Genomic DNA, 12817 nt, shown 5'->3' on the forward strand with positions numbered 1-12817 from the left:
TACAATTTATCATCCAGACTGGGACACTTTTAACTGGACATAACACTGGTCTGCAGGTACAGACTGGGATTGCCACAGGCAAACAAAGACAAATGGCAGCCCCGTCTACATTCTGTCACAAGTTCCACTCCTCCCCTTCTCTCCAGAACCTTCCCCCAAACAAGCTTTCACCCCATTATTCACAAAAACTTTTCTTGTCCAGATCACCAGTTTCTACATTGTTAAAACTGACGATCAGTTGTCCGTCCACATGTTATTTAGCCCAACAGTTGAAATGCTGTCATTGTGTTGACATGTCCTGGATTTGTTTCTAGCTCTGACTTCTTCAGGGAAATCTAGAGTGTTCTTCCTATCAATCTGACATCTCACCTGGATGATAAAAATGTGAGACTTGAGTTTCCCACAGCTGAGCTCCTGGATCTCCCTGATTCTCACACAAGATCTATTTCTTTCATAGGCTTCCATAGTAAGATACCACTGCATACTCATTAGAATGGTTAGTACTATCAAAAAACAAAACAAAACAAAAACCAGAAAACAGCAAGTGCTGATAAGGATGTGGAGAAAAAGGAACACTTGTACATTGTTGCTGGGAATGTAAATTGGTACAGCCACTACGGAAAACAGTGTGAAAGTTCCTCAAAAAATTATACATAGAATTACCATATAACCCAGCAATTCCTCTTCTGGGCATATATCCAAAGGAAATGAAATCAGGTTCTTGAAGAGGTATGTGCACTCCCATGTTCATCGCAGCATTATTCACAGTAGCCAAGACATAGAAACAACCTAAGTATCCATCTACAGATGAATAGATAAAGAAGATGTGATGTATGTATTAAATATATATATTTATATAAAATGGAATGTTATTCAACCATGAGAAAGAAGGAAAGTCTTCCATTTGTGACAACATGGGTAGACTTTGAGGGCATTATCCTAAGTGGCTGCCAGGGGTTGGGGCTGGGAGAAATGGGGAGACGTTGGTGAAAGTGTACAAAGTTTCATTTATAAGATGAGTAGGTTCTGGGGATCCATTGTACATTATGGCAACTATAGTTAACAATACTGTATTATATACTTGAAAGTTGCTAAGAGAGTAGGTCTCAAATATTCTCAACACACACACACAAAGTAATTATGTGAGGTGATGGGTGTGTTAAGTGATCCTGTTGTGGCAATCATTCTTAAGAGATAATGTGTACCAAATCATCACATTGTACACCTTAAATTTACACCACATTATATGACAATTATATCTCAATAAAGCTGGAAAAAAAACCCCATCAACCCCTTCCATCTAGTTGCTCAGACCAAAAATCTTACTGCCTTTTCTGTGTGTCCTCTCTTTCTCTTACTTCCACATTTAGTTTGTCCACAAGTGCTTTCGAAACATATCCAGAATTTGTCCACCTCTTACCCACAACAGCCAGCACTCTGCCTTAGACTACATTATTTCTTGCCTAGATTATTGCACCAATGGGTCTCTGTCTGCTTCTGTTTTTGTTCCCCTCCTGCTTTGCTCCAACACTGCAACTAAACTCCATTTTTTTTATTTTATTTAAAAAAATTTTTAAAGGTTTTTGTTTGTTTGTTTTATTGAAGTATAGTTGACAATGTTACTTTAGTTTCAGGTGTACAACATAGTGATTCGACAATTCTATATCTTACTCAGTGCTTACTATGATAAGTGTAGTCCCCATCTGTCATGATACCTTATTACAATATTATTGACTATATTCCTTATGCTGTACTCTTTATCCTTATGTTTTATTTATTTATTTTCAAATTTTTATTTAAATTCTAGTTAGTTAACATACAGTGCAATATTGTTTCAGGAGTAGAATTTGGTGGTTCATCACTTACATACAGTAGCCAGTGCTCATCATAACAAGTGCCCTCCTTAATGCCCATCACCCATCTAGCCCAACCCCACCCACCTCTCTCCATCAACCCTCAGTTTCTTCTCTATCATTAAGAGTCTCTTATCGTTTATTTCCCTTTCTCTTTCTTTTTCTCCTTCCCGTATGTTCATCTTTCTCTGAATGACTTATTTCACTTAGCATAATATGCTGTAGCTCTGTCCACATCATTGCAAATGGCAAGATTTCATTCTTTTTGATGACTGGGTAATATTCCAGTGTGTGTGTGTGTGTGTGTATTATATATATGCATACATATATCTCACATATATATGCACATACCTATATCTCACATCTTCTTTATCCATTCATCACTCAGTGGACATTTGGCTAAATTACATTTTTAAAGTACATGTCAGTTGATCTCATTCTGTTGTTCAGAACCTTCCAATGGCTTCCGGTCTCACACAGAGAAAGTCTGAGTCCTTCCAGGAAACTTTCAGGCTCTACACATAGTCACACCCATCTCCTATCTTGTCTGCCACCACTGTACCCTGTAACTTACACAGTGTTGTAGCCACACTGGCCTTAGGCTTGATCCCGAAACAAGCCATTCTGGGGCAGATGATCATTTTCTCTAATCTAGATTGTTGGCTTTGCCGCTGCCTTTGGGTCTTGGTGCTAATGTTCCCTCTGCCTGGAATGCCTCACACTCTGGTATCTGCCTACCCACTGTCTTATTTCCTTTGAGTCCTGGCTCCAAAATCACCTTTTATTAGAGGCCTTGCAGGAACCCTTGCCCTCCAGCACACAATGTATTCTTTATCCCTCTTTGTGCTTTATATTTCTCCATAGTATTTTCACCATTTGACATAGTTCATAGTATACTAACTTACTGTTTGTCTCCTACTTAAATATAAGCACTATCAGGGCAAGGGATTTTTCTGGATTCCCAGTGCTTAGAAAAGTGGCTAAAATATGATGAGTGTTCAGTAAATAGTCAATGAATAAGTAAATTATCAGAATTGGAGGGAAGGCTGCAATCTGGTTTTTGAGAGGACAATAGCAGTGCTTTCCCAGTGGCCCACCACAGGAAGTGAGGGACAGTAGAAATGGATGTCCTGTGTGGATGTATTGGGACATGTAGTTCTGCAGACATTTATGAGCACTTACCCCAAATTGGGAGCAGTTTCCAGGCTGCTTTTGACCTAGTAGAGCTCACAAGCTGCTGAAAGATATATCGATATAAACTGTGATGTTATGGAGAACGACTTAGGCACAACAAGGAAGTGTAAGCATATGGAGTGGAAGCAGAAAGGAGAGATTCATTCAGAGGAGGAAAGGTGGCTTACTGGGGAAGCTTCCACAGAGAAGAGGGCATTTGAGTTACATTTGAATCAGAGAAGAACTTCAGTAGAGGGAGGATGGAGGAAAGGATATGACATGGAAGTAGGAAAGAGCAGGATGTGTCTGGTCAGTGGGGAGGAGGCCATCGTGACTGCTTTGTGAAGTAAATGGAAGATTTAGGAGGGATACAAATACAGACAGATGATGGAAAACCAGGTCATTTGGGTGATGGGGGTGGTGCCATGTTGGAGAATTTGGCTGTTTTTCACTAGGCAGTCCATTGCACTTTGGAGACATTAAGGGATGTGATGTAGCTGACTATGGCATAATAACTTAGCCTGTCAAGTTGAAGGGAACAGAAGTTTTGAGACCAGGTAGGAGACTGTTTCCTAGATACAAGATCATGGGCTCAAGAAGAGACACCTGCTTGTGCATTGTCACCATCCTTCACCTACAGAAGTCCTTACCTAAATTCAGTACTCTAGGAGGCCTTTCTACCCCTCCTTCTCCCCATCCATTTATGCCCCCTTGATCTGTTCCTCCATTCATCCTGTTAGTTTGTACATGTTGAATAAGCATCTACTCTTTTCTGAGACTGTGCCAAGTGTGCTAAGAACACAGTGATGGATAAAGTGGACATTGATGATGTTAAGGTCAAGGAAGGAGAAGAATAGAGGGATGCAAGGAAATAACTAACAGGAGGACTTAATTCACTTCATGGTGGGCAGCTCCTCTCTGAGGAAGTCATATAGCGATTCTGAAGACTAGGAATGCGCCAGGGGAAGGGAGAAGAGGAAGACTATCCCAGGCAGAAGGGACACATGTTTAAATGTACTACAGGGAGAAGCATTCTGTGGGTCACCCTTGTCAGGATGGGAGCACTGCATCTTTACTACCCAGCAGAGCACCTGGGGCATAATAAGTGCTTATGAAATATTAGTTTGATGAATGAAGAAAGGCATGAGCCAAGTGTACATGCTATTGGCTATTTAATAGATGCCCCAGATCTGTTTGAGTCTATCTAATATGGCTTCATTCCAGTGTGCCTTGTATTTAAGTGAATTATTGATCTGGGCAATAACCAGTGGTCACTCCTCTTCATGGTTACAATCTGGTAGTACAGGGGAAAAGCATCTTATATGTGCGTGTGTGTGACAGAATTCTAGAGATACTTGGTTGATTATAACATTAGTTGTAATTCATGCTCTTTTATTGCCGATTCACTCTTCCTGGAAATCAGACAAAAAGAGGGGGTCAGAGCTGAATAAAGGCTTTAGAGATCAGGTCCCCTCCATCACTTTATTTTCTTCCAAGATGTAAAGGGACTCAGTACCTTGTCTGTGGTTGCATAGCTGGTTATATAAAAATGGTAATGCAGGGGTATTGGACGTAAGAGGAAGTTGTCAAAGCCTGAACAATAGTTGCTCAATTCTCAAAAGGCAGAGAAAGAATTCTAAGGGGGAAGGAGGAGGAGGGTTGTTGGTGGTAAATGCTAAAAACAAACAAACAAAAACAAACCAACCCAAACTAACCAACCAACCAACCAACCAACCAACCAAAAAAACCCCCAAGTTCTGGATTAGGGTCTAAAAAAAGGAACTAAAAAGGAGCTATTTTTTTTTCATACATGGCCTTTCTGCTTCTGAGGAATATCAGAAAACTCACATGAATCTAGTTTTCTTCAGAGAGCTATAAAGATTTTACAAAGGAATTTTCCTGAAAGTCTTTGCTTTTCTCCAGGACTACCTGGTGATTTTTTGGCCCGTAGAGCAACCCCTACAGTCAGCAGTCTGCTTTGTTTTATCAAGGTGCGTGTACTGTTCGATCTAAGGAATCTTTCCCTGACCCAAGGTCACAAAGGTCTTCTCCTGTGTTTCCTTCTAGAAATTTTATAGTTTCACTTTTTACATTTAGGTCTGTGGTCCATTTAGAGCTAATCCTTGTTTATGACACAAAGTGGATTCAAGAATGTTTTGTTTGCACATGCATATTTAGTTCTAACACTATTTATTGAAAAGACTAGCCTCCTTGACCAAATACCCTTTGCACCTTTATTGAAAATCATACAATTGTTTATGTCCTTATATCTTTGGACTCTATTCTGTACCATTGATCTATGTATCTTTGTGCCAATACCAATGTTTTGATTAATGTAGATTTATAATAAGTCTTGAAATCAGATAGTGGAAGTCATCCAACTTTGTTCTGCTTTTTAAAAGTTGTTTTGGTTAATCTAGACCCTTTGCATTTTCAGATGAATTTTAGAATCTGTTTGTCAGTTTACTTAAACAGTTTTGCTGGGATTTTGATTGGGATAGCGCTGAGTCTATCCATCAATTTGGGGAGAATTGACATCTTCATACTGAGCCATTCACCATAATGATGGCAGTAATCTCTTTGTTTATTTGGGTCTTCTTTAACATCTCTCAGCAATTTTTTACAGTTTTCAGTATATAAGTATTTCACAGCTATTTCAGATTTATCCCTAAATACTTAATATTTTTGATGCTATTGGACGTAATATCTTTTTATAATTTTAATTTTGATATTTCATTGCTAGTGTATAGAAATACAATTGGTCTTTGTGTTACTAATCTTGTACCCTACATCTTTGCTAAACTCACTCATTTCTAGGAGCTTTTTTTTTTTTTCTTTTTTGGTAAAGTCTGTAGGATTTCCTACATAGATGATGGTGTCATCTGTGAATAAAGTCAATTTTACTTCTTCCTTTCCAATTGTGATGTCTTTTGTTCTTTTTAGTTTTGTCTGAAATCTCTTTCAAGGCAGTCAACTGGACAGTTGTGGGACTCAACTTGTTTACTTCCCACATTTCTTGAAAACCAGTATTTCATATATGTATATATGAAACATATACTACATATGAAAAAATATATGTGTCATATGGATGAGAGTAAATCCAGTCTCTCTTGTTCCATGTTGACCAGAAGCAGAATTTTCCCCACTTGAATTTAAGATAAGGACAAAAGAGGAGATTTAAAAAATAATCTTAAGACCCTTTGTCAAAGTCATAGCCTCCACCCACAGATCTCTCTGAGCCTGTAACACTTAATTTCTTGTGGGAGCAAACCAACTATGAAGAGATACTGTTACTAAAGGGGCAGCAGGGGCCAACAGATCCAAATTATTTTCAAGGCCAATAGTGATGGTGACAAAACAGTCCTTGTGTGTCGGTAGCCCTTCATGGTTTATCAAATGCTTTCACATTTGTAAACTCATTTGGTTCTCATGGCATGATGTGAAACTAACGAGGGGAGATTATCCCTATTTATTGATAAGGAAATGGAAGCTTAGAGAAGTGAAATGAATATTTCAAGAACATACAGTTAAGGAGAGACTTGGGAGCTGCTACTCGAACCCAGTGCCATCTTACTACTTGTGCAATTCTTAAAAATATATATTTATTATGGAGAATTTCAAAGATATATAAAGTAGCCAGAATTGTATAATGAATGCCTATGTACTCATTACGTAGCTTTAGCAGTTACGAACTCATGGGCATTCTTGCTTCATTTGTACCCCCATCCACTTGTCTCTACTCTGTAGGATAAAACTCAGCTATAATATCATTTCCCAGGTAAGTAGTTTAATAGGTACTCTAAAAGCTAAGGAGTCTTTTAAAAAAGATGTAATCATAATACCAGCTCATACCTAAAATTAGCTTTAATCCCTTCATTTCCTCAATTATCCAGTTTACAAATTTCCAGTTATCTCATAATGTTGTAATTTTTTAGTTTATTGGAATCCAAATAAGTCCCGCACATTGTTATTGGTTTCCTTTAATGCATATGCTTCTTCTCAACCTCTTTTTTTTTTTCTTCGTAATTTATTTATTGAAAAAAGAGATTATTTTCCTGTAGTCTTTCCCAGTCTGGATTTTGCTGATTGCATTTGTGTGGTATGGTTTAACATGTTCCTTTTTCTTTTGTCATTCCTGAAAATTGGGAGTTGTGTCTGGAAGCTTGATCAGATTTAGGGTCAATTTTTTTTTATTTTAGCAAGAGAACTTCACAGGTGATGTAGTGCTCCTCCTCAGTGGTCTTATAATATCTAGTTGTCTTGGTTTTTGTGATGTGATTTGCAGCTACTGATGCATAAAACCTGTACCCATTAATACATTACAGGTTGGAAAATGATGGTATTCTAATTCTATAAGCTGTCTGGGATTCTTTCCTTTATATTCTTATATACTTTTCTTAAATAATAGAGAATTGAAATCTGAAAACCTGGATCATCTTGAGACCAGTTAAATAACACAAATACAAATATTAGGACAAAAATTATATTCTCTTCCATCTGTATGACATAACACTTCACTCTTTACAAAGCGTCTAATTATATCAGCTTATCTGCTTGTAAATAACCCCAGAGGCAGGACAGATGTGTGTTCGATTGATACACAAATGGTCTCCAGTAAATCATGCCTCCCTGTGGCTGTGTTGCTTTTTGTAATTTGACTTTGCCTTCCTCCCATTAAATAGTGGAATCTATTTCCTGAACCCACGATTCTTGGCTGACCATATAACTTGTTTTGACCAGTATAATATGGAGGAAGTGACACTCTATGAGGTTGTGCCTTAAAATCCATACAATTTCCACTTTTCGCTGTTGTGCAACACCATGCTAGAGAAGAAGAGAAGAAACTCCCCCCCCCCCCCCCCGCCCCGGTCTAACTCCTTTCAGATGAAAGACCCTGTATGAAGAGAGACCAGAGACCTAGCTGTGTCAGCTGGGCCCAGGTCCCAATTGACCCACCAGCTGCTCCATGAGTGGGCCCGTGCACTTTGAATGCATCTGCCTAACCAATGCACAGAATTGTGAGACACAAACTCTCAGTGTTTTAAGTCACTAAGTTTAGGGTGATTTGTTGTATGGTAAAGGCTAATGAAATGGGATTTATCCACATTATGCTGAGAAAACTAAAGCCCAGATAGGGAAGATGTTAATTAGGAAGGCTGTAGAACTAGATTAGAATTTAGGATTTCTGACTGCTAGTCTAGTGTTCTTGCCATCTCTGTGGTTCTCTCTTTTTCCCAAATTTACTGGCTCTCTTAATCTAAACTCCCTATTATCCTGAAGTAACCCCTGAGGTTGAGCTTCCTGACACCTCAAGAAACCCTGTAAATTGAGCTGTGTTTAATAACTTAGCTATTAGCCAGGGCTCTAGAAACTCCCTTAAGGGAAATAGAAACTGAAAATCTTTAGTGGAGTTTCAGCTTTAGCTATATTTTTATTCCTACTGTTACTCAGTCTTTGGGGAAAGAAACCTATTCTCAAATTGGGGTGGATATGGAGAAGACCTGCAATATCCATAGAATTACAGGCTTTTAAAAGTACCCAAGCCTAACAACCCACTTTTTGTGTAAGCCAAGTAGGTGTTGACTGATTCTATCAATTTGTAAGTCCAAACAACTTCCAGATGGTTCCAGTAATAGGAAAAGTATCTTATATTTGATTAGTGCCTTTCAGTTATAAAGCAGTTTCATATCCATGTCCTTATTCTAACCCCACAATGGAGCTTGTGAGGAAGTAGGCCAGGGGTTATTGGTTCCATTTTCTAGATGAGAAAACTGAGTCCTAGGAAGGGGAAGTGACTTGCACAAAGTCAATGTCTAAGCAAGCAGCAGAGCCCAGATTTAAACCAAATCTGGTTTCATATCAATGATTTTCCCACCCCACTGCCTTAACTCTTGTCCACAGAATTTCTTTAGGACATCCTCCATCCGTTTCCATTTTCATAACAACAATGAAAAGAGCAGCTATGATGTGACAAGTATAGGAGATAGGGACCCAAAAAGAAGGAGCTCACAGAGCTCAGCTCTGGCAGAGCAATAGATATAGAGACAAATACGAGAAAGCGGAGTCCAACTCGGGGCTTGATCCAGGACCCTGAAATCATGACCTGAGCCGAAATCAAGAGTTGGACACTTGACTGACTGAGCCACCCAAGCACCCCTCTTTTAAGTAAACTTAAAGAAGCACAGCTTGCAAGTAGTGGAACTGGGATCATAAGTTTCAGAGTGGAGGTCTACAGAAGGTGAAGAGAAGCACAAGGGAGAGAGATTCCTAGTCTTCCAGGAAATATTCAGGAAGACTTCACTGAAGATAACTTACATGAACTAGGACATGAAGGGTCTTGGGTCTGTCAGGAGGCACGGGCAATGCCACTGGTGCGTCGGTGGTGTTAGGGACTGGCATGGCTGTGGATCGATGAGCAGTTCAATCTGGTGAAGCTTAATATGAATGTACTCCCATGGGGAGATAGATACATTTGCAACTCAAATGCTTATAGCACAGTAGGCGGTTTGGGTGTTTATCAGTCCCTTTGACCTCAGTACGGTGGAACTTGGCCCTGGGAGCGCGAGGCTAATCTGCTTATTTGGTTCATTTGCCTGTGTCTGGGTCCTTTTGCCAACTCTCATTTGCGATGTTTACTCTCCAGTTTCATGCTAGTCCACACCCCATGGGCTACTTCTCGGTATCAGGTCTAATTATCATTATTATTGAGAATTTTACTTAGCATAATTACTGTCAACATGCATTTTGATTAATAGTCATTAACAGTAATTTCTTAGGTTCATTATTATTGCTGGGCTTTGATTATTTAATTAATATAACAATTAACAATAACTTGTATTTATATGGGGCTTGATAGTTTGCAAAGTAGTTTCAAATATAGAGTCCCATTTGCTCCTCCCTGAAACTCCAGGTGTTAGGCAGGGTGTGGGTTGTTACCCCTGTTTTATAGACAAGGAGGTGAGAGAGGGAGGACTTGCTAGTTTCCCTGCCTCCCAATCTTGCTCTTTTACTTTCTCTGTCTGCGGTGTTTCAGAGTTTCACCCAGGGTGATATTTGAGCCAAATCTTAGGGGCTGGGTTGCATTCAGCCAGCTGGCAAAGAAAGGGGGAGGGTAGTGAAGACAGAGGGAAGAGAAATTGCCAGGACACTGGTGGTGTAGAAAGAGCATGGTCCATTCAGAGAGCTGCCAGTATTTCAGAATGTCTGCAGGGCAGAGTGGGAAGCTTTTGAGAGTCAGGTGAACCTGGGTTTGGGTCTCTGTTCTGTCACCCGGGTGATCCTGGGCACTTTCCTTAACTTTCTGAATCTCTGTATAATAAAGGTATAAAAATATCTCCCAGGTTTCTGAGAACTTGTGAAAAAGTGCTATGCCAAATCAGACATGTCGTAGACCCTCAATAAAAGAGAGCAATGTAGGATCGTTGGCCTGATGACAGAGTAGGATGGACCCTGATGGTGTGGTGGGTCGGAGTGGTGATGTGAGGATTCTAGAAGGATATACAGAAGTCACATTATGGAGAATGCCAATAATCTGGGCTTTGTTATCTAGCTCACAGGGAGTCATGGGAAGGTGTTCAGCAGGGTAGACATGGTCAGATTTGTGGTTTAGGAGGCTTATTCTGGCACCAGTGTGGCAGCGAGCGACTGGTTAAACAGTCCTGGAGCAGAGGTGGCAAGGTCTGCATTGAGGTATGACAAGAGTAGAGAAGAGGACACAGACTGGAGACTATCACCTGGTCTAGTGCCTGAGGACACGTGTGGGTTTAGGTGCAGGAGGATTATGCCACAGTTCCTCATTTGGGCAAATTTGTGGCTGATGGGCCATGAGCAGAATGTTGGCTTCCAGAGGCTTCCTTTTAGAGCCTTGTAGTTGTTTCCTAAGGATGGAGATTATTCCACAACTCCTTAAAGGACTGCCATCTGAGACACTGCAGCAGGGCAGAACTTGTTGACCAAATGAAAGAACACTTTCATTTTGTTAATCAGTACTTCCCAGCATGAGAAAGTTCAGCAGAATCCAATTATAATTCAATATCCCTGAAGTGGGTGAAATGAAAAAATAAGCAGAAACCAGGTGGTATCAGTGCAGAATGAATCCAGAGGAGCACTGTTTATGTCTGTTTTGGAAAAACCAAGAGGAGCCCAACGTTTGGATCCAGGATAAATTAACTCTATTTCTGTTTCCTGAGTTAAATTCTGTCTATCCGGAGTTCTGAAAAGAAAAAAAAAAAAAAAAAATACAGCCCCAAACATTTGGGTCTGCTTATTGGCGCTTCACAAACATACTCTTATTTCAAAGGGCAGGTTTTCCTTTCCATGGCGAGAAAGTTCCAAAATCATGGTATACTGGAATGATGAGATATAAAATGATAACAGTAGCTCACTTTTGTTAAAATGGAAGTCTTTCCTAAGCACTTCACTTTCAGGCACACTTAAGCTCATGATCCTAGAAGCAGGCAAGCACAAATTATTACTCTCATCTTGCACACAATAAAATGGAGGCACAGAGATCAGGGGTCTTGTCCAAGGCCACATCACCTGACAGTGGCAGAGGTAGTTCCCAGCACTTCTGGGTTAGGTCACTTTAGTTCCAAAGAGGCCAAAGCACAAGGCATTAGTCACAGGCAGTAGAGAGTAGTTGAGTGTGGGATTTAAGTGCAGGACTTTATAGAGTCAGTCCAGGATTTGAATCCTATCCCTACCACTTACTAGCTATGGGACTTTGGGCAAATAAATGGGCCTGTCTTAGCTTCAGTTTCCTTATATGTCAGTTGGAGGTCACTACTTCTCCTGGTTGTTGTAGGGATCAAATGAGGTCAAGGGAGAACAATGTACCTTCTCATCTCAGAGCCTGCCATGTATTAAATCTCCCATAAATGATAAATGTTGTTATTAATTTAGTTGGTACACTTTGGAGTGGCTTCTTGACTCACAAAGAGTTTTGGAGAATAACCCCCCAATGCACAGGGATGAACCTGAGTAGCCATGTTTGTGATCCTAGATGTAGCTGGTTGATTCATGGGCAGACACTTACCCTGGGTCAATCAGATATCTTTCCTTGGATTTAAAAATTGAAACAGAGTGCAGGTCCCTCTGTAGTGGTTGGAGGCCCCGTGACTATGGATAACCAAACTCCTGCCGCATGGAGGAAGAACAGGAGTGGGTGGTAAGAGAGAATAAAGCCTGTGGGTAGAAAGTTAGATAAGAGGGACAGAAGGCCCTAAGGAGTCCAGTTGTTCTTGAGGCCCTGGTGGCTTCCGGCCCCTCTTATGCCCCAGTGCTAACCATTTCCTTAATTATTTCCTCAATTCTGGCGTACCTACCACCCATCATTTACCTAAGCAAGTTGAATTTAGATTCTTGTCATTTACAGGTAAGAGTCCTGACTAATGCCATTATTGTTTGCCAATCTTAATCACCCACTCAGGTGACATTCTGGTCAGATTAGAAAGCCCTTGGAAACAGAGTAACAAGACAGATCCAGAAGTCAGCACCAAGCACCAAAGCACACTTTGGATATGAATGCTGGCTCACTGCCTATTTCGTGTGTGACCTTGGTCAGATTGCTTCATCTTCTGGTGCTTCAGTTTCTTTATCCACTGAAGGGAGTTCTGCCTGAAAGTATCTGGCACCTAGTAGGTGCTCAATAAACATTAGCTCCTTTTTCTCTTTCCCATTTCTCTTCCCTTTCATGATGCTGGCGTCTGCCTTATTGATATCCACACGGGAACAAATCTGCTGTGACCCATGAATTTGCCATTAGAATGATGTTCCTCAGTAGTATCATTATT

This window comes from Mirounga leonina, unplaced genomic scaffold (assembly GCF_011800145.1).
Source record: "Mirounga leonina isolate KUSES-001 unplaced genomic scaffold, KU_Mleo_1.0 Mir_173, whole genome shotgun sequence".
Classification (NCBI taxonomy): Eukaryota; Metazoa; Chordata; class Mammalia; order Carnivora; family Phocidae; genus Mirounga; species Mirounga leonina.